Source organism: Bos javanicus, chromosome 20, assembly GCF_032452875.1.
Source record: "Bos javanicus breed banteng chromosome 20, ARS-OSU_banteng_1.0, whole genome shotgun sequence".
NCBI lineage: Eukaryota > Metazoa > Chordata > Mammalia > Artiodactyla > Bovidae > Bos > Bos javanicus.
The window spans coordinates 22,787,514-22,808,781 of NC_083887.1; the positions used below are offsets into that span (position 1 = coordinate 22,787,514).

The window sequence follows — 21,268 nt, forward strand, 5'->3', positions numbered from 1 at the left end:
AAAGACCACCAGAACAAGTGAGGTAAGACTAACTAAATGAACACCCCAGTTACCATGCCAGAGTTGCCTCCAACTTCATCTCTCAGTTGGCCTGTGCAGATAATAAACAAACAAATCAATATCAATGGCCTATGGTCTACATAATTGGCATCTTGCCATTCCCAGAGCTACCATATGGATCAAATTCAGCTGGTAGCCTGAGGACTCCAGGACTGCCTTAGAAAAATAACTAGTCTGGCATATCAACATCTGGGAAGTCTGCAGAAGCCAGATTCCAGGAAACAGGCACTGTGACAGGGTTACAGCATGGATGCCCAAGGGACTGAGAAGCCCTGAGAGAGCTGTTTCAAGTAGCTGCTTAGTGATTGAGTACCATGAATGCTTTCACTTGGCAGGGAGATATTACACGACCTAAAGATGTCTGGGTGGCATTCAGAGTTGATAGACAGTAATGAGCGCTGGTTTAAAAAAGTATTTTAGTGTGCTCACAACTGCTAGACTTCATGAGAGACATCTCCTTTCTGTGTTTATATGTTTACACCTGTATTAAGAAAGGAAAAAGAGCACAAAGCGAAGAGGGAGGGAGGGTGGGAGGAAGGGAGAGTTTCTACCTTGCTTGTCTGTTCCCAAAGACTTCTGTATCATTTAAAAACTAACAGTAGCTGATCTTCTACTACATACACACCAGGCTTTTTGTCATGGGCTTTACAAATATGAGCTCATTTAAGCTTCACAACAACTACTTGAGGTAGATAGTATTTCCCTGACTCTTAACATGCTAAAACCAGGCAAGTTCCGGGTAAACAGGTACAAGTTAGTTCTCCTAACAAAAACCAAAAATTGAAAGAAACCTTTCTCTATGTGGGCTTCCCTGGTGGCTCAGATCTGCTTGCAAGAATCTGCTTGCAATTCAGGAGACCTGGGTTCAATCCTTGGGTTGGGAAGATCCCCTGGAGAAGGGAATTGCTACCCACTCAAGTATTCTTCCCTAGAGAATCCCGTTAACAGAGGAGCCTGGTAGGCTACAGCCCATGGGATCACAAAGGGCTGGACATGACTGAACGACTAAGCACACACGTTTTCTCTATGCTCTTAGAAAGCTTCTCCATGTTAAGTGAAAGGACATCATAGTATGCAGAGACGAGGCTCTGAAAAAAACTGGGTCCTTGTTTCCACCGCTAATAGCAGCTAGAAGACTTTGAGCAAGTCACATGACCTCTCTGGGCCTCATTTGTTTCTTCCTTACATGATGACGGTAGATTGAATAAACAGTCCTCCACCCTCACTGCACACTCGAATCATCCAAGAAACTATGAAAAAATATTGATGTCCAAACCCCACCCCTGACCAATTCCTGACCGATGGAGTCTCAGAATATATAGGGTTGAGATAAACTATCTGGCTGGACTGCAGGGAATAAAGTGTATATGTCCCTACATCCTAGAGCTAACAACTGAGTGGGAGAAACAAAAGGCAAAGAAATGTACACAGCAGGATGGTAAGTATTAAGTAAGGGAAAGAATAGCGTTATGAGAAAGAATATTACGGAAAACATGACTTTAAATGGGCAGAGGCGAACTGAAACTATCATTCCAAGTGTTGGAAGAATACAAATGGGAGATGGGCCAGGCAAAGTGCAGAGGAAAGAGCTTTCTAGTCACAGGGAACACATCTTACTTGGTTAGATATATATCAAACTTGGTCATTTCCATATATGTTGGTGTGTGTGTATATATATATATGAACAATTTGCTTCAAGATTCAGATCCAGACCACAGAGGTGCAAAGGAGAGTACAGAGTGATGGGGAAGAGGCACTAGGTTGGCCCAGTGGGGGTTCCAGAGCCAGGACACGTTGAGGATATTAGATGTTTATCTTCAGTACAACGGCAATAGCAAACCAGGGATTGGTTTAGACAGGGGAGTGACACATTCATATTTGTCTTTTAAAGATCATTTGTGTTTACGTGTAGAAAAAGGCTTGGTTGGGGCTAAAGGAGAAAGAAGAAAACACTTAACACATTTTTATAATAAGTGAGTGAAGCTTTTGTTCTTTGATGATGCCAAGTTTTAGCAGAATTCTGGGTACCTGTGGAGATTAAATAAAGAACAAAAGAACAGGAGACAAGAAATTTGACAGAATGCAAGTGACAGAACTCATTAAAAATCAGGAAATTGCTTTATACTGAATTAAGATGAGTGCCTTTGGCTTACTCTATGCTATTCTCTTCTAACTGGATTTATTTTGCCCCACAAAAGCATACTGAAGTAGCCTGCCCCCATTCCTATTCTCTCTTCCATTGTGTCTCTTTTTCCTGGTCATTGTTTTTGTCTCTATGCCAAGGCTTAGGGTGGCATTCAACCTTGGAGTTCCCGTTTTCATCCTTGCACAGGTTCCCATTGTGCACCAGAGCATGGTTGGAGGGAAACTCTGATTGTGTAGAGTTTGGCCAGGCACTGATTTTTTAGCTTTTTGTCCCCGCCTTGAGTAGCTGGTCCATTGGCTTCAGTCCATTTCCTAATGGAGAGGTGTCAGCTTCACAAAGGCATCACCTCAATTGGCACTAATTACCACGTTTCAGAGCCATCATCACTCAAAGACTCAAGACGAAAGGTCAGCAGGAAAATGAACTTCCACTCACACCTTCTGGGGTGGTCTCTGGCTTCTGACCATGCAGAGAACAAGGGCTAATGGGGAACAGACCTTTCTGCCTTTCTGCTCTTAGGCTCCATGTTTTTTGAGAAATCTACCTTTGGTTCACCAGTCCTCAGCTCATGAGATGACTGAACTCACGGCAGAGCTCAGTCTTGTCAGGATTCCATCCCTGTCCCAGTTTCCCAGTGATTCCTGGTCTCTCCACTCCAACCTTCATTGCCAACCTCCAGAGGCTTCTAACTGCATATGGTCCTGGTAAAGGAGGTAACAGTGGGGCTTCCCTGATGGTCCGGTGGCTCAGATTCCATGCTCCCAGTGAAGGAGGGCCCAGGTTTGATCCCTAGTGGGGGAACTAGATTCCACATACCACAACTTAAAGCCCCCACAAGCCGCAATGAAGATCAAAGATCTCATGTGCCTCAGCAAAGACCTGGTGCAACCAAATAAGAATACATTTTTTTTTTTGAAGAAAGGAGGTGTCAAGGCCCCTCCTGGTGTGCAGCGACAGTAACAGCCTCAGCCAGAGGCACAATGAGAGAAGAGAAGTAAGTGGTGATGATTTTTGCTCCTGAAATTAAGTTCTTTAAGACAAGCATTTGGCAATCTTCATTAGTATATCAAATAAAATGATGGAAAAACATCAGAACTGTTATCAAGATATGAATAAATGTTTACAGAGAACAGACAAGCTGGAAAGTACCTTAGGTATCAATTTATGTAATTCCTGAAACTTTCTTTTTTTATAAGTTTTATATTGTAAAAGTAAAATATATCCATCAAAGATTTGGGAAATGATGGAAAAAGTGCTCCCAAAACTAAATTAAATGATTTATACAATAGTAGTCTTACTATTCAGAGATAACTACTGTTAACATTTTATTTCCTTCTAATAATAAATGCAGTTTTCTTTCTATGACTGGATTCATGACTCTGAAATTAGAAATACCTCCTCTCTCTACAAAGAGAGTACTTTTTTTTTAATTATGACCAGATGATGACTTTTATTATAAAATACTGAGATGAATCCAAAGGGTCTCCCTTTCCTTTGAGTCCTGTCTCATTGCAATGCTAAGCGATACCCAGCTACTATCCACACCAATTCCTTCCTCTGCCCAAAGATGGGCCTATTCAACTGCCCCCCACACACACACATCTGTGGGTGACACATGGGTTGCCTTCTACTGGCAGCTGAGCGAAAATACTAGAAAGCAGTCATGCTCTGAGGCATGTGGGATCCTCTTGAACCAGGACTGGAACTGGTATCTTCTGCATTGCTAGGTGGACTCTCCAGTACAGAGCCACCAGAGAAGGCCATGTAGTCTGTGCCTTTAACCATCACAGAAGAACTCCTATAGAGATGCTCACAGCGTCATGGTGATACTGAAGCTGCAGAACATTCTAGCGTTATAGACAAAAAGGAGGAGGTTCCAAATAAAAAACTGAGAATGACTTAGAAATTCAGGTTTTACTCAACTGTGAGATAAAAACCATACTTAGAAAAAATGAGTGAGATAATTACTTAAAGTCATGCTTAATTCCATTTTAAAACTAGTATCATCCATTGCAATGGAAAATTATATTATATAACACTTAGGCATATCTTTTTTCATGTTTTTTGATTGAAAAAAGAATAAATCGATTAGAAAAGCATGCTGAGTTTGTCTTGGCTAATTCCCCAAGGGAAGGCCATAACCCAGGCCTCAGATTACAAACTATTAGAGTCAGGTAGTGGGAACACCATGGACTTGGGATTTGAAGTCCTGCTCCAACATTTGCTAGATGAGTTATTTACTAGGTGAACCTTGTTCGTCTTGAATTCTTTACATAGGGAAATGGAATAAAATCTCCTTTGCAGTGTTTTCCTGAGGATTAAAAAAGACAGTGTCGGTAAATGCCTGGCAACAGAAGTTGGTTAAGAATTGATAACTTTTATCCTCTGTTCCTCTTCATGACAGTTCACTGAATTTGAAACATAGTACCCAAAGGGGGAAGAGCATCCTCACACCTTGTAGCTGAGGCAGTGCAAACCCTGTCACGGTGGGTATGCTAAGAGGAGGATGACTGCAAAGGATAGCAAGAAGTAGTTCATCTCTCCCTCAGCACAACGGCCCTACCCGCCCAGGCAGGGAGCAGCAGCTCAGCCAGCAGGCTGGGAGCTGGCTGGCCTTCTCAGGCCAATTGGGATCAGATAAAAGCAGAGCAGAGAAGGGAAGAGAATCTCTCCCAAATACTATGCTAATCAGCTTCTTTTAAAATCTCTGAATCTTCCCAGGCTCACCCTGAGTCTCCAGTCTATACCCTGGTGTCCCGTGGGGATGCAGATGAAGATAGATAATTGGAAATATGACTCAGCTACGTTATAATATTACAGATTAGAGGTTTGATACAGAAAGGCTGCAGGGTGGTTGAGAATAAAATAATTACAGCCCCCCAGGATCCTGCCTCTGACATCTCCCCTTTGAAGAGCCCAAACAGCCTTGCCAATATTAATGGGCTGCTCATCCTTGATCCCAACATTGCTAGAAATGGGAAAGGGACAAAAGGAACAGAGAGGCTCTTCCAGGGCCCTAGTTGGTGAACACCAGTTACTGGGCTCCGAGGAGCACTAACAGCCATGGAAAGGCTCACAAAGTTCATGCCTCCAAATTTCTTGTGGAGACAAAATTGATCTAAGAGCTAAGTGGCAGACGCCAAGTTATAGTGAAGTATTTAGGCTTCTCCTGAGAGCTGAATTATGATTGTAGCAGAGTGAAGCTTGATTTTTTTTTTTTTTTTTAGACTATTAAGAAGTGCTGCTTGAACTTTTCTGAGAGAGGAGGGTGCAAACTTGCCTGAGAAACCCAGGGACCTGTGAAGGAAGGCACTAAAGCTCCAATACCTCCTCTCTGAAATTCAGTTATTGAAATCTGAGGTGAACTAAGGGTCAGTGGGTGACCACAGCTGCGATCCGGGGACAAGGAAGCCTCTGAAACAGAACTAATACTTTGAGAGAAAAATGAGAAAGGAAGAAGAGCCGCCTGACCCCAACTCCACCCTCCCTTCCCCCCAACTCCACCCTCCCTTCCCCCCAACTCCACCCTCCCTTCCCCCCAACTCCACCCTCCCTTCCCCCCAACCTCCACCTTCCCTCCCCGAAGCTGCACCTCCCCTCCCACTCCACCACCCCTCCCCCTCTTGCTTCCTGAGCCAGCTGGTTGAAGGGAGTAGCAGAGAATCTTGTCCTCTCGGCGGCAGTCTGGAGCCTTGAGATGTGGCTGCGAGGGCGTCTAAAATGGTGCCGCTGCGGATTAGCTCCAGGTTGGTGTGTTACCCTCCGGACTCAGAGTAGCACCAAAGGGTGAGAAGTGAATGATTTTCCTTTTTTCCTCCTGAAGAACTTCTGCAGCCTGAGGGATCTTCACTGAATCTTGGTGGATAGGAAGCAGAGCCCAGCCACACCACCACCTTGCAGGACATGGGGCTGACGGGTCTGCAGACCTTGTTGGCTGAAGCTGCGTTCAGTTTGCATAGAAGCTTAATAGCTGAGGGAGTGTTCGTCTCTGCCTGGATCTGCTAAGAAAGATTGGTTTTTCTGCAGATCTGAAGAGCAGTGGGCTTGAGAGTTGTATTTTCTGAGGCCAGCTGGGGAGCGGGCATTTCTATCCCCAAACTACAAATAGTTTAAACGTTAAACTCAATACACATTAAACCGCTTCAACAAAGGAGGAGACGGTGAGCGTTTCTGTGGTTCAGAGCTTGGGCTCTGTGGTTAGACACACCTGATTTAGAATTCTGTTTCCATCACTGAGTAAATAGCTCTGTGTCCTTGACCAAAGGCTCGGACTCTCTCAGCTCTGTTTCCCCATCTGTTATTATCCTCAAATGGGAACAATAATGATACCTATCTCGAAGAGTTGTTATGAGAATTAAATAAGGTAAGTCATGCAAGGTCTGTGGCACCTAGTAAGCCTCAGTAAGTGTTAGATGTAACAAACCCATCTAGGCACCAAGGTCATTCCATGAGAAGAAAACTGAATTCGAAAAGTCCCTCCAGTGGACTCAGCAATTTCTGTGTGAGTAATAGTAAGTATACTTCACCAACGCTGAGAGAATCATGCTGAGAAATAATGAGCAGTTTGGTGAGAAAAAAGCAAGTGAGTTTGGGACAGGCCCAGAACATCCTGAAGGACTTGGATGGCGAGAGGATTTAGACAGAACTCAAGGCGTCCTGTTTTCCAAAACAACTGTGCCATTTGGGGAATAATTTTTGACTCTCCCTAAAGATTTTCAGTTTTGTACAAGGACATTCCCTGTTTTAGTTTTTCCTCCATTTGTTTCTCCCTTCCCCCCAACCTCCCCAGTGGATTGCTCCTTCGCATCTTTCCATTTAAATTCTCATTTGAAAATAAAAATGTGTGCAGCTGTTCACTTGGTGTTTTGGTCCAATATGCTCCACTTCAGACACGGGAATGCCTTCCTGTGAAACGTGTCACAGAAGGACAGGCAACGCCTCTCATGATGGTGGTGGAAGAGATAAAACTTCCTACATTAGGAATCTTCTTGACAGGCCTTACTAGGCCTGAGTCCAAGATGAAGCTGAGAAAAAATGAAAAGGGATTTGGTTGACAAAGCAGATGACAGGCAGGGAGAGCCAGTGAAAGGGAATTGGCCAATGGCAAAAGGGGAATTGGCAGGGCTTTGTGAACCCCTTGCTGAAAACCCATAAACCTCAGATTGTCCGTTTGGCGCATCGGTCCTCTGAGGCACATCGTTTTTGCCTGTGGAAGGTGCCTGCCAGGAAGCTGCACCTCAGGGGGCGCCTTTGGAAGAGTGGGTCGGGTCTGGATTGGTGCCCAACACCAAGTGGACGGGGATAAGAAGAAACCGCTTACAATGAGATCTCTTGAGGGCCGGGAGATGGGGAGCCACTCCTGTGGCTGACACTTGTGAGTCAGAGTGATGGGAAAAGAAGTTGAGAAACAGGAAGAGGACGGGATGCTGGGGAGGGAGGAGGTGGGAAGTGGCACTGTTTATTCAGTCAGAGACTGTCAGGGCCTGCCTCCTTCTGTGACGGGTCCTCCCCTTGCAATTACTCACCCGCTCTTTCGAAACTCAAGTCCACCTTCTTCCAGGTGAATAATACACTCCTCTGGGTGTCCTGAATGAGCATTTACCCTCAGGAATAAACTCTCTCTGGAGGAAAGTCTGTGTTTGCGTGCAGGATTGCCATGGGCTGATGCTGGGAGGGATTGGGGGCAGGAGAAGAAGGGGACGACAGAGGATGAGATGGCTGGATGGCATCACTGACTCGATGGACGTGAGTCTCAGTGAACTCCGGGAGTTGGTGATGGACAGGGAGGCCTGGCGTGCTGCGATTCTTGGGGTCGCAAAGAGTCGGACACGACTGAGCGACTGATCTAATCTGATGCCTGAGAGCAGGACTGATCCTCCTGCGGTGGGAGAGCAGGACCTCCTCTTAGAGCCCTCCAGGGCTTCCTGAGTGGCCTTTTCCTCTTGTCTTAGTGTCGTACCTTTTGGTGCCAGGCATCCAGAACTCCACTTCCAGCCTTCTCTTGTGGGCCTCCCACTCAATTCTTTCCTTCCCGAGAGCGTCCTGGCTTACGACCCATATTTCCAGCTTCTCCCCTACCCAGATTTGCTTGACTATGTTTCCTTTCCATGGAGAATTAGCAGAGAAAAGTGCATGCTAAGGTATTAATAACCAGCAATAATTTGGTGTGATAAACTCAGTCAGCACATAGTGCCCTAACCGAGTGCCCCCTAACCTTTTCTCATGTCTGGCACACAACAGAAAATGATAATAACATTCCCGTTCTTGTTCTTTAGTCCCTCCGTTGTGTCCAACTCTTTAGCGACCCCATGGACTGTAGCCTGCCAGGCCCCTCTGTCCATGGGATTTCCCAGGCAAGCATACTGGACTGGGCTGCCATTTCCTTCTCCAGGGGACCTTCATGACCCAGGGACTGAACCGACAGTTGGCAGGGGGTTTCTTTATCACTGGGCCGCCAGTGAAGCCCACCACTGAGGTAAATTAAAGTGAGAGACAACGGGTCACAGATGGCTTGGCCACAGTTCTACCCACACCTCCCCGTCAGCCCTGCCTGTAAGGACTGAAGGACTTGGTATCTCCCAACTTGTGTAATCCTTTTGTGTATGCCAATTGGGAAGCTCTGTTTTAACCCAGTGGTTTTTCAGTGGCCTTCAATGAGCCTTAGCAGTTTGCAGATGTGTCTCAGAGGGAGTAAGGGGCTGACTGGATGGGTCATCTACTTCAGTTACAGCATCTCTGCTTTATATCTGCTTTATTAGGCCTCTGAATAAAATTTGTTAACGATTTCTTTCTTTTTTTAAATTTTTATTTATTTTTTTATATTTGGCCGCACTCAGTCTTCATGGCTGTGTGTGGGCTTTCTTCTGCTGTGTGGGCTTCTCATTGCAGTGGCTTCTCTTGTTGAGGACCACAGCCTCTAGGCACTCAGGTTTCAGCAGTTGCACTTCATGGGCTCTAGAGCACAGCCTTAACAGTTGTAGCACATGGGCTTGGTTGCTGAACAGCATGTGGGATCTTCCCTGACCAGGAATGGAAACTGTGTCCCCTGTATTGGCAGGCATACTCTTAACCTCTAGACCACTAGGGAAGCCCCTAACTTTTTATTAAATGGGAGAATGTTGGCAGCTTAAAGGAGTTAGAAAATCACAATCTTAAAACCAAAAAATAAAGTCTTTAATGGTTGAAGCTTGGGCAACCATGCCAGAGTAGTGAGGGATGTAGTCTGAGGACAGAGAGGTTTTCTGGGGCCCTTCATCAGTATCATTCAGGCAATATAGTTTATTCCATACTCACCTCCACTGCTGCTGCTACTGCTAAGTCGCTTCAGTCGTGTCCGACTCTGTGCGACCCCATAGATGGAAGTGAACCAGGCTCCCCCATCCCTGGGATTCTCCAGGCAAGAGTACTGGAGTGGGTTGCCATTTCCTTCTCCAATGCATGAAAGTGAAAAGTGAAAGTGAAGTCGCTCAGTCGTGTCTGACTCCTAGCGACCCCATGGACTGCAGCCTACCAGACTCCTCCACCCATGGGATTTTCCAGGCAAGAGTACTGGAGTGGGGTGCCATTGCCTTCTCCACTCACCTCCACACAAGCCTGCATATCTGTGCAGATCTTGCCCCTCTGGCTTTAGGGGGTTTGTCTCTTTCAAAAAGCTGATGCTTGGAAAAAAATCATCCTAACACCAGCTAGATGAATGCCAGAGACTGCCAATGTCTCAGCTTAGTGAAAGCTGTTCTTGCCTTTGCTACCTTTTTTACTGCACCTTGATTTATTTCTGCCATTTTTTCAGAAGCCATGCAACATCTAGGAGATCAAAGCTGCTGAAAGAAAGCCTAGCAAAATGAAATGCATGTTGGTCAGCTGAGCTATTTCATAAGATTGAGGCATTGGTTCATTTACTATTTTATTGTATTATTTTGTTGTTATTACTTTATATATTTCCACACCTGCCTCATTCCAAAAAAGACTCAAAATGGGAAAGATTCTTTGAATCGTGTTCTTCGAAAGGGATTTAATCTCAAAGTTTAGGTTACTTGGTGTTTGATGAATGACAGTTTCAAAAATAAAGTTTATGGTGAAATTATTTTAAGATTTCAGTTGCCTGATTTTAATTTATAACCTTGTGTTAAAGTATCAATTAGAGTTACAGTTGTGTGTGTGTGTGTGTGCATGCACCTGTGTGTGTGTGTTTTATTTATATTCCATATTGTTCTTGAAAAGGCTTGACATATCTTACAAAGAATTTGAGTCAACAAAAACAATAGTTTTATACTTTAGGGAGAATGTCTTTTAAAAACAATTAGACTTTTACCTTTCAGCCAGGATTCCCCAGTAACGTTTTTTCTGTAAATCAATGGAATTTTGATAACACACTTGAAATTTATGCTTCTTCACTGTTAGATGTTTCTCTACTAGAGTTTTTCAGCAGCAGCAGAGGAAAGTGGAGGTGGAGAACTGAATCAAGTTTTATTTCTTGTAAAATAAGATTTTACAATCAAGATTTATTTCTTGTAAAACAAGTCAATCTCCAGCAAAGACAGCCTGTCCTTCCATGGGACTCAGTACCTACTGAAGTAGGACTCACAAAGCAAAAAGTCAGCTGGTCAAGACTTTTTTTCTTGCTTCCAACTCTGTCTATACCTCAGTATAAGCGTTGTGATGTAGTTGTATACACAAGTTACTCTATCTTCTAAGAGCAGTTAGCCAGCATTTTTTTTTAATTTATTTATTTTAATTGGAGGCTAATTACTTTACAATATTGTAGTGGTTTTTGCCATATATTGACATGACTCAGCCATGGGTGTACATGTGTTCCCCATCCTGAACCCTCCTCCTACCTCCCTCCCCATCCCATCCCTCAGGGTCATCCCAGTGCACCAGCCCTGAGCACCCTGTCTCATGCATTGAACCTGGACTGGTGACCTATTTCACATATAATGATATACATGTCAATACCATGTTTTGGAAATCTACCCTCCAAAGGTGGTTAACCAATGGGTGAAGAACCCTCGCCAGAATCAAGATCTTTAAGATAGTAACTTATTTATTTCATCAAAGTATAATTAATTTAAAATATTGTGTTGATTTCTGCTGTTCAGCAAAGTGATTCACTTACACATAAATACACATTCTCTTTTTATATTCTTTTCCATTATGGTTTACCACAGGATATTGAATATAATTCCTTAACTATGCTGTAGGACCTTGATGTTTATGTATTCTATATATACTAGTTTGCATCTGCTAACCCCAAACTCCCAATCTATCCCTCTCTCATGTTGGACCTCTTGGCAACCACAAGTCTGTTCTCTCTGTCTTTGAGTCTGTTTCTGCTTTGGAGATAAGTCATTTGTGTCATATTTTAGATTTCACATATAAGTGATTTCATATGGCATTTTTCTTCTCTTTCTGACTTACTTCACTTAGTATGATAATCTCTGGGTCTGTTCATATTGCTGCAAATGGCATTATTCCATTCCTTTTTATGGCTGAATAATATTCCAGTGTGTGTGTGTGTGTGTGTATCATATCTTCATCCACTCATCTGTCAATGAACATTTAGGTTGTTTCTATGCCTTGGCAGTTGTGAATAGTGCTGCTGTGAACATAGGGGTGCAAATATCTTTCTGAATTAGAGTTTTATCTGGATATATGCCCAGGATTGGGATTGCTGGATCATACAGCAATGTTATTTTTAGTTTTTGAGGAATTTCCACACTGTTTTCCACAGTGGCCACACCAACTTACATTCCCACCAATGATGTAGGAGGATTCCCTTTTCACCACACCCTCTATAACATTTGTTATACATCACTTAAACATTTAAGTAATGGCCATTCTGACTGGTGTGAGGTGGTATATCATTGAGTTTTGATTTGCATTTCTCTAATAATTGGGGATGTTGATCATCTTTCATATGCCTTTGGACATCTGTAGGTCTTCTTTGGAGAAATGTCTATTTAGATTGTCTGCTTGTTTTTTGAATGGTTTGTTTGTTCTTTTGTTGTTGAGCTGTTTGTGGTATTTGTATGTTTTGAAAATTAATCCCTTGGTGGTCACATCATTTGCAAATATTTTCTTCCATTCCATAGGTTGTTTTTTGTTTATAGTTTCCTTTGCTAGGTCACTTAGTATCATAAATAAAATTAACTGTATGTACACCAGGAGGCCAATTGACTAGCATAGAAAATGTTTGAAATAGTTTTTAATTGGTGAAATTAGTATTCAAAAATGTGGCTGGTTAGTAGTTTCTTGCAAGAATGACTGCCATGTCCTGAATGAAGTATTAATACCTGGCAAGCTGACAAATGTCTGTATAGCCAAAGCTATTATTTTTCCAGTGGTCATGTATGGATGTGAGAGTTGGACTGTGGAGAAAGCTGAGTGCCGAAGAATTGATGCTTTTGAACTGTGGTGTTGGAAAAGACTCTTGAGAGTCCCTTGGATATCAAGGAGATCCAACCAGTGCATCCTAAAGGAAATCAACCCTGAATATTCACTGGAAGAATTGATACTGAAGCTGAAACCCCAATACTTTGGCCACCTGATGCAAAGACCGGATTCATTGGAAAAGACCCTGATGCTGGGAAAGATTGAGGGCAGGAGAGAAGGGGGTGATAGAGGATGAGATGGCTGAATGGCATCATCTACTCAATGGGTATGCATTTGAGCAAACTCAGGGAGATAGTGAAGGACAGGGAAGCCTGGCATGCTGCAGTCCATGGGGTCACAACAACAGTCTGTTGTTCACAGACTGAACAACAACAAATTGGCTTGGATGGATTCCCATTCCATGCAAATTTCAAGTCCACGCTTCAAAGTCCAGAAAGGACCCACTTTCAAACATCCAGAGTTTATTTAGATAAAGATGGTAAACTTATGATTGTATTTTTCTTCCCTTAAAATTAAGGGTCTCTGATTGCCTTACTTGTCCCTGAAGACCCTGCTACTGTGGTTTCTAGGATATTTTCTAAATCCTTATATGTAAATTCTGGGACCCTGAGAGTTGCCTGCTTGAGCAGTAGCTGTGCTCCTTTTCTGTGCCATTTCCTTATAAAACATTGGGTTCTAAACAGGTTGCAGTAGAAATCTGGAGCCACTGAGGGAAGAGTGGAAACTGGGTAGAATGTTCTTCCACTGTGCGGGCTGTGATGGGAAGCACTGCCCAAGTTTTGAGGAGAGGTTCACTGCAGGATTTCTTTTGAGGTATCAGGCTTATCAAGTTTATTTTCAAAGAACACAATGCCATTCTGAGTTTTATTGGTATTTAAATGAGGGTCAACCACTGACTAATTGTGTCGGAGACAGGTCAAGCCAGAGCCTGCTTTGGGCAAGAAGTTGGAAAGATGACTAGAACAATGAGGGGGAATTGAAAGGCCTGTTGAGAAGCATCAGCACAGAAGCATCAGCATTACTGGCAACAGTAATGGTTTTTCTTTTATTCTCCTCTCTGAACTATGTGGAGCGCTGAAGACCTTGAACAGGACCCTTGGCCTAGAGTGGATGAGCATCCTCCCCAGGGCTGCAGGGCACTGCATCAGAGAACCCCTAGGGGGCAGCACTCAGATTCAGATCTCAGTGAGACTCAGCTGCAGGGCTGTGCAGGCATCCAGGGACACCATCTCCTGCTTCTCACGTAGAGATTAGTGCACATGCTAAAATAAGAGTCCTTGGAAAAGACCCTGATGCTGAGAGGGATTGGGGGCAGGAGGAGAAGGGGACGACAGAGGATGAGATGGCTGGATGGCATCACCGACTCAATGGACATGAGTCTGAATGAACTCCGGGAGTTGGTGATGGACAGGGAGCCCTGGCGTGCTGCGATTCATGGGGTCGCGAAGAGTCGGACACGACTGAGCGACTGAACTGAACTGAAAGATAAGGAACATTTCTCAAGCAGTAATAAGGTCTTGAATACAAAAAAAGCAGCAAACCAGAACATTCCAACAAGAAAACAAGAACAGACTAGTGTGTCCAAAAGAATACAAGCCAGGTTTCACCAAGTTTATATTGAGAACAAACTGGATGATTTTATGAGAATCCTAATGTATAATAATCATAATTGGATTATAATTATATTTAACATTTGGTCCTTGTTCCATATGTGATTCAGTCATTGTCTGTCATTTTGTCATTTTTATGAGATCTGGTCATGAAAGTTCCGTAAGCATCCTGGGTTTACTTACAGAGCACGACCTGGAATGGTTGTCTCCTCCCTGCTTATGGAAGTGAACATTCTGGGGATACTAGCTGAACAGACCTCAGAGCATTTCTGGATCTTCATCACATCTCACATTCACCAATTTTAACTCTATTCAGAGAATTCCTTTCGTGGTCCTGACCAGTCTGAAAAGTAAATGACCAGTCACTTCAAATAGTGTGTGAATTTTATTAAAAGAGGAGATCAATCTTTAGATTGCCTTTGGGAAAGTTTCAAGCTGGGTGATTTCTGACACAGATTGGTTCTCTTCCCTGTAAAACCTGGAAGTATCCTATAGCTCAGCAATGTTTGGATCCTCACTTTAATTGCCTAGGATTCAGATGTGACCTGGTGCGCTCAGTCTGAGACATCTGGGTGAATTCACACATCTGTGAAAACCCCAGGCCTTGCCTGATTTCTGCTGATTCTGAGTGACTAACACCCTCCTGGTCTCTCCTCTTGCCTCTGGCTTCTGAGTCCACATGTGCTGTCTCTGCATCAGCCTCTTCCGACCCAGCAGTAATTCTCAGCCCTTTGCCATTTTATCCCCAAAACTCGCTAAGCATTTCATGAGTAATACATTGTACTAAAGGTTTGAGACTCGTGGGTGAAGAGTGCATGGGTAGGTCATGTTGCATTATTAAAGGTGTGACTAGGTCCGAGTAATTCTCTTTCCTATTCGCCTCCCCACCCCATTGTCCCTGGAAGCTCCATGATCTGCTCCCTCCATTAGCCAAACTAACCCAGGTCCTCTTAGCTCCTAGCTCTACCCTGCTACCAAGGACCCGCAGAACAAAGTGTCATCTGTGTAAAAAGACCCGGGCTCCTTAGAAGATAGCTAGAAGTATAACATCAACAGTTCATTTGCATGTATTTACTAATGTATTGAGATCCAGTCTGAGTCTCTGCCTGCATTGAAAGGCAGCACAATGTTTTAGGAAAGGAGCTGAATTTAGAGTCAGTTTCTTGGGGTTAGAGCCAGCAGCACCCCTCAGTAGCCATGTGGGAAAGTCAGCAATCCATTTCAAACCTCAGTTCATCATCTGAAGAGTGAAGATGTTACTAATATTTTGAATTGTTATGCTGATTCAAATAGTTTTGAAATAGTTTAAGCAGTGCACTCTGGAACACAAGAGCAGCAGTGCCCATGACATTCATTCAGCTTTTCAAGACTCAGGAAGCTGCTGGCATTTTGGGTACTGAGCGTCCTGCATTGTGCAGATTCTAGGTAACACAGACCAACTTCATTACATTCCAAATAACATGCCTGTGGAGAAACACTGTCTGAACACAATGTGAAGATAAAGTATGTGGCCTCTGACCTTCCACCTTTCACACAAAATGGAGGTGGATTGATATATAGTGCAGATGATTCTTCAGAAAGAGTTTCCTCATTCTGGGTTATTTAGACCTGTCTTTGTTCGAAGGTGATAGCTTCTGTGGCATCCAATGGCATCACCAAAATTTTAATTACAATCTTGAGCTTTCTTCTATAAGGAGTGCTTCCACTTAGGATGTTTTTGTTTAATCTTTCAGTTGAAACTACATTATATCCTCCAGAAGACAAAAAGAAGGAGAAAAATTATGGAATAGAGGCCACAGGAATTTTCCACATGATGAAGATACAAGGAAGCAGGTGATTCCTGCATTGATCAGCTATTGATGTCAAGTATTAATAGTTGCCTTTTTTTAATCCATGTGAGTTATTTTAATAGCTACTTCAGGATAGTCCATGATATTATACAAAAAGGAAGATCTGAACATTAAAGCTGATGGCAGGATTGTATGCATGATGTCCACAAAACAAAAAGCAATTTAAGTCGTCTATTCTCAATGATTGCTAATCATACTACAGAGAAAATTACAATATTAAAATATGTCATTATCAATGAATTAATCTTCCTTAGAAAATCTGATTATTACAGGTAAAATATAGCATTTAGAACTTTCATTTTAAATACAAATTTTATTTTAAAATTTTAGAATTTTTTCAATGGGAATTATAAAGGTAAATGATAAAGAAAATTTTACATTCAGGTAATATCTCTTAAAGCATTACGAAAAATAGTTTTTATTTTGAAAATGATGTCAGGAAAGAGTAGCTGAATTCCCCTAAAACTAGTTATGCAATTATCATTTTGGTAGCATTAATAAGCAAACACGTTTACGGTTTAACACTGCAGCTATCTGTCAAGTAATTAGGAAGAATAAATGTTGCATGTGCATTAGGTTCGGAGAAGGCGATGGCACCTCACTCCATTACTCTTGCCTGGAAAATCCCATGGACAGAGGAGCCTGGTGGGCTGCTGTCCATTGGGTGGCACAGAGTTGGACACGACTGGAGTGACTTAGCAGCAGCAGCAGCAGTGCATTAGGTTGAACATTACTTACATATACTTTTAAATATGGAGTTCTTTAATTTAATTTTTTGATAATTTGGACTACACACTTAAGTCTTGTTGTAATACTTTAAAACAATTTAGAAACATTTTCCTTAACATCTAGCCTTGAAAACCCATTCTAATGCCTTTATCAATAGTCACTGTAACCAAATGAAATTGGTATTTTGGGGCCTTAATGTAAAGTTTAAAACTTCACATATTCAAAGCTGTGATGAAGTGACTCCATGTTTCCATTTGTTTATATGGTCTGAAATCACAGTTCTGTACAGTGGCCATGTTTTTTCTCTACACAAAATATATGTTGACAGATGAGAAGAACCGGCTTTTGAAATTCATCTTGACATATTGAACAAATATCATCTGCATCTGAACACTGTCTCTTGCTGGCAGCCACTCCATAACTTGGTCATGTAAAAAATATTGGCAAAACCTGTCTTAAAATTCTTAGACGTCAAAAAAATCCAAAAGGTTTAGTATGAGGTAGAATAAAACCATCAATATTCCAAGAATCCATCTAATTATGTTACTAAACTCCCCATAGCTTATAAGGTAATGAAACCAAACTGGTATGGGAACAAAAGTTTGATAATACTGACACAATTCTTCTAAAAGCATATGCCAGTAATTCTAGGATTTAAAAGGCATGATGCAAGAAGGCATTTTAAGTAAATAGGCATTTTAAGCCCATGAAGAGGAATGTCAGAATGAAGCCTGTAATTCCAATGAACCAAAGTACTTCCCAGAAACTCTAATGGACTATGGTAGGAGTTTTTAAAATTAAGCTGTAATGAAGTGACTGAGAATAAAATGTGTAATATGAAAGAATGGAAAATCCTGCTAAGACTATAGTAACCAAACACACTGAGCACCCTTCTGAGCACCCTTCTCTTAGAAAAACCCGGTTTACAATGCTTTTATGTGCATATATGAAAGTTGTGAGCAGTCCAGTTCCAAGAGCAATTCTCGTTACATGCTGCATAACAAGTTTTACACCCAGAATCAAAATATATGGAAGACTTTTTTGCAATCCCTTGAAGAGGTATTTGAATTCTGAGAAGGAGCTACAATGATCTCCAGGCTTGCTTCATTGTGGGAGTGACTCCATAACTGGCTGTGTACACATCCGTGGGAACAGCTATGGACTCCTGACCTTCTAGTAATATCTCTGGAGCTTAGATTTTCAGCACACTCTTTAGGTATGGAGTTTATCTGAATATGAACATCTCCAGAACAAAAACAGGAAGCTTCTCCTGTCACTCTTGTTTGGGCACGTTGGGAGGCTGAGGCATCCTCACTGACTACAGTTCCAGAAGGGCTGCGCAATTGGCTAAAGTTGGTTTTACATGAGCCTTGAGATCCAAATTTCTTTACTTCTGGGTTCTGCCTCCTCTTGTGACACTGAGTGGACTGAGGCCCGGACGTCAACAGCAGGAACAGTGGGAGACACCCTGAGGCTTTCAGGCAGGGCCATCACCATCAAAGCCCACTACCAGCATCTCAGCCCTGCTTGGCAGCCCACGTCGTTGTCTTTCCAATGCCAGTATTACCCAGTTTGGGCTTCCCAGGTGGCGCTAGTGCTAAAGAATCTGCCTGCCGATGCAGGAACTGTACAAGATGCAGGTTCGATCCCTGGGTCAGGAAGATCCCCTGCAGGAGGGCATGGAAACCCACTCCAGTATTCTTGCCTGGAGAATCCCATGGAGAGAGCAGCCTGGCAGGCTACAGTCCCTAGGGTCGCAAAGAGTCGGACACGGCTGACGGGACTTAGCATGCACATACACACGTTACCCAGTATAAATAACTGTTGAGCTAAAGGAAGGACAAATTTCACTACCTTTCCCATCCTTCTCCCTCAGTTCTTGATAAGCCAGGTAGACATAAACAGGGCCCAGATCCCCAGCCCCCAGACCTCCAGGAGCAACGCAGTTGTGATCCTCTAGCTCTCCGTCTGCCCATCATGTTGTGGAGAGGCCTACCATCTGTAGACCTGACTCCTGGGTCACTGTCTGGGCCCCCACCTCCACTCTGCCTTTATTCTCAGGCGTAGACTCATGGCTACTCTTCCTGCCATGGAGGGAGTCCAGGTGAGGTCGGGCAGGAAGATGGGTACGTATTGCCCTTCGGCCAGAAGCTAGATGAAAATGTGCATTCCTCCCATTGACTGCATTCCCGGGATTTAATGAGCTGTTTTGAAAGATGCTTGATGAAGTGATATTTTCTCACAGATATTTCATGATTTATGTAAGGAGAAAAAAAGCTGGCCTCTGTGGGCTTCCAGAGGAACCTGCTTCAGATGAGGGTTGGGGGGCCGTGCTGACAGGAAGTAACGAGATTTGTAAGCCAGTGTGATTCTGTCTCCAGTCAACAGGGTGAACCCTAAGTTTTGTTCTTAGATCACGTCTCTGATGACTTTGACAATGTCACTTCCCCCTCTGAAATCTTCAGTAACCCTGTGTGCTGACAGAAATATTCCGATTTCCTTTCACTTTAATCCAATTTTTCCATAATTTGAGTCCAACCTGCTCCTTTGGTCTTCTCTCTTGTTTCTCACTTCATAAATCTTACACCTCAGGTCCCTTCAAAAACAAAAAATAAGCAAACAAAAGAACTTGTCCTTCCCTGAAAACAGGTTCTCCAACTAGTTCAGCTGCTAATTAATGAGCAATGGGACCCTGGTTAATCATTAACATCCTCAAGTCCCAGCAGCATAGCTTGTAAAACCCAAGGGCAAGGCTTGGTCTAGTGAATTTCTCACATGTTGCCCGGGTATATCTAACACGCATCAAAGTCTGTGAATCTCTGGACCAAAAGCCTCCTCCAACTCTGATTTTCCCACACCTTAGCCATGCACGGCAATTCTCTACACCCATGTGTTTATTTAATAAAGTACCTTCTGAAATGTTTTGCTTTCCCTCTGATTAACCCCAGCACATCTGTGTGTACATGTGCATGCATGCATGTGCACGCACACGCGCGCACACACACACACACACAATCAGTGTCCCTTAAGATGACTTTCAATGCCACCTCCTTTAGAAAGTCTTGCCTGAGGGCTGAGCTTGCCTTCTTAAGCTCTTTGGTCAACACCTTGACCACAATCAGTCCTAGTTCTTAAGTGAGTTTTGTTTATGGTATCATTAGTAGATTGTAAACTTTCTGAGCATAAATGTCCCTTCCTGCTCATCCTTCATTTTCCACCTTATTCATGGGAGCAGCTCTTGAGAGTAGGTTGAATAGAGTTAAACTGTCCTTGAGAGACATCTTAGCAAAGGTGACTTGTTGGAGGGCCTTGGGAAGATTGCTGATGAAGGTGAAGGTCATGTGTCTCTCTATCATATGACCTGACCAGTCACATTCTCTGCCTCTCTCGGCATGTGATGGTGGACTCAAGAGAATAAGAAAAGCTGCAGCTGTTTTTTGTCAAAATCAGATGATTTTATATCTGTAATCTTGCAACCAGAGCAGTTGAGCTGATATACTTAATGACTCACTCTATACAGACGAAAGTCTGTTCTTGAGAAATGAGGAGGGGGAACCATTAATCTTTTATAAAATAAACAGAGTGGTAATTACACTTGGATCTGAAGAGTACAGACCCTGAGCTGGAACGCGGCATATAGGGACCCGCCAAATTCCATGACCAGTGAGGAGCACCCGGGTGATAATTGATTGTGGGATCCTTTTCCCTGTGGTCTCTGAGGGACTGTCAGAGTATCACCAGTTTTGAGAGGGCCCTTATCAAAGGAACTGCCTCAGCTTCGTGAGAAAGAAAAGCTTGTCATCATCTAAGGCCTTTGGGGAACTTGCTTTTCTAAGCTTGCTTTGAAGCTTTGGGTGCCCACTGGGTCAGCATTTTGCTTTGGGTTGCCTATCCCTGTGTCACATCCATGCCTTTCCCACCCACCCACCCCCATACACAAGTTCCTGCTTCTCCCCGAGGCATGCGGGAGAGAGGCTCTGTCCTTGGCTTTCCCAGTACTCACTTATTCCCTAATCCCTGAAGACTGCCCAACATACCCCTCAAGGTCATGAAATATCAGCTTTCTCTGCTGACAACCAGGCTCAGCAGTCTCTTTCCGACATCCTGCTTGACTTCTCAAGGGCACGTCAGATGTTGGACTCCCTTTGTTGCCTTGGCTTCCAACCCAATTCACTTCTGCTTCTCTCTTCTAAATTCTTCTGATGCCTCTTCCTTGCCTGTCACTTAAACACTAGCATCTCCACACTTCTTTCTTAGGTCAGCCTCCTTTCTCCCACCTCATTCTCTTTTTTTTTTTAATTGAAGTATAGTTGATTTACAATATTGTGTTAGTTTTCACATCTATAGCATAGTTATTCAGTATTTTTGCAGATTATATTCCATTAAGGTTATTACAAGATACTGCATGCATGCTCAATCACGTCCAACTGTTTGTGACCCCTTGAACTGTAGCCCTCCAGGCTCCCCTGTCCATGGAATTT

The 21,268-nt window shown here is 43.1% G+C and overlaps 1 pseudogene; it reads right to left on the reverse strand.

Moving 5' to 3' along the window:
- Nucleotides 1-16,761: 16,761 nt before the first annotated feature.
- On the reverse strand, nt 16,762-18,277 carry LOC133233321 (E3 ubiquitin-protein ligase RNFT1-like; annotated as a pseudogene).
- Nucleotides 18,278-21,268: the final 2,991 nt, after the last annotated feature.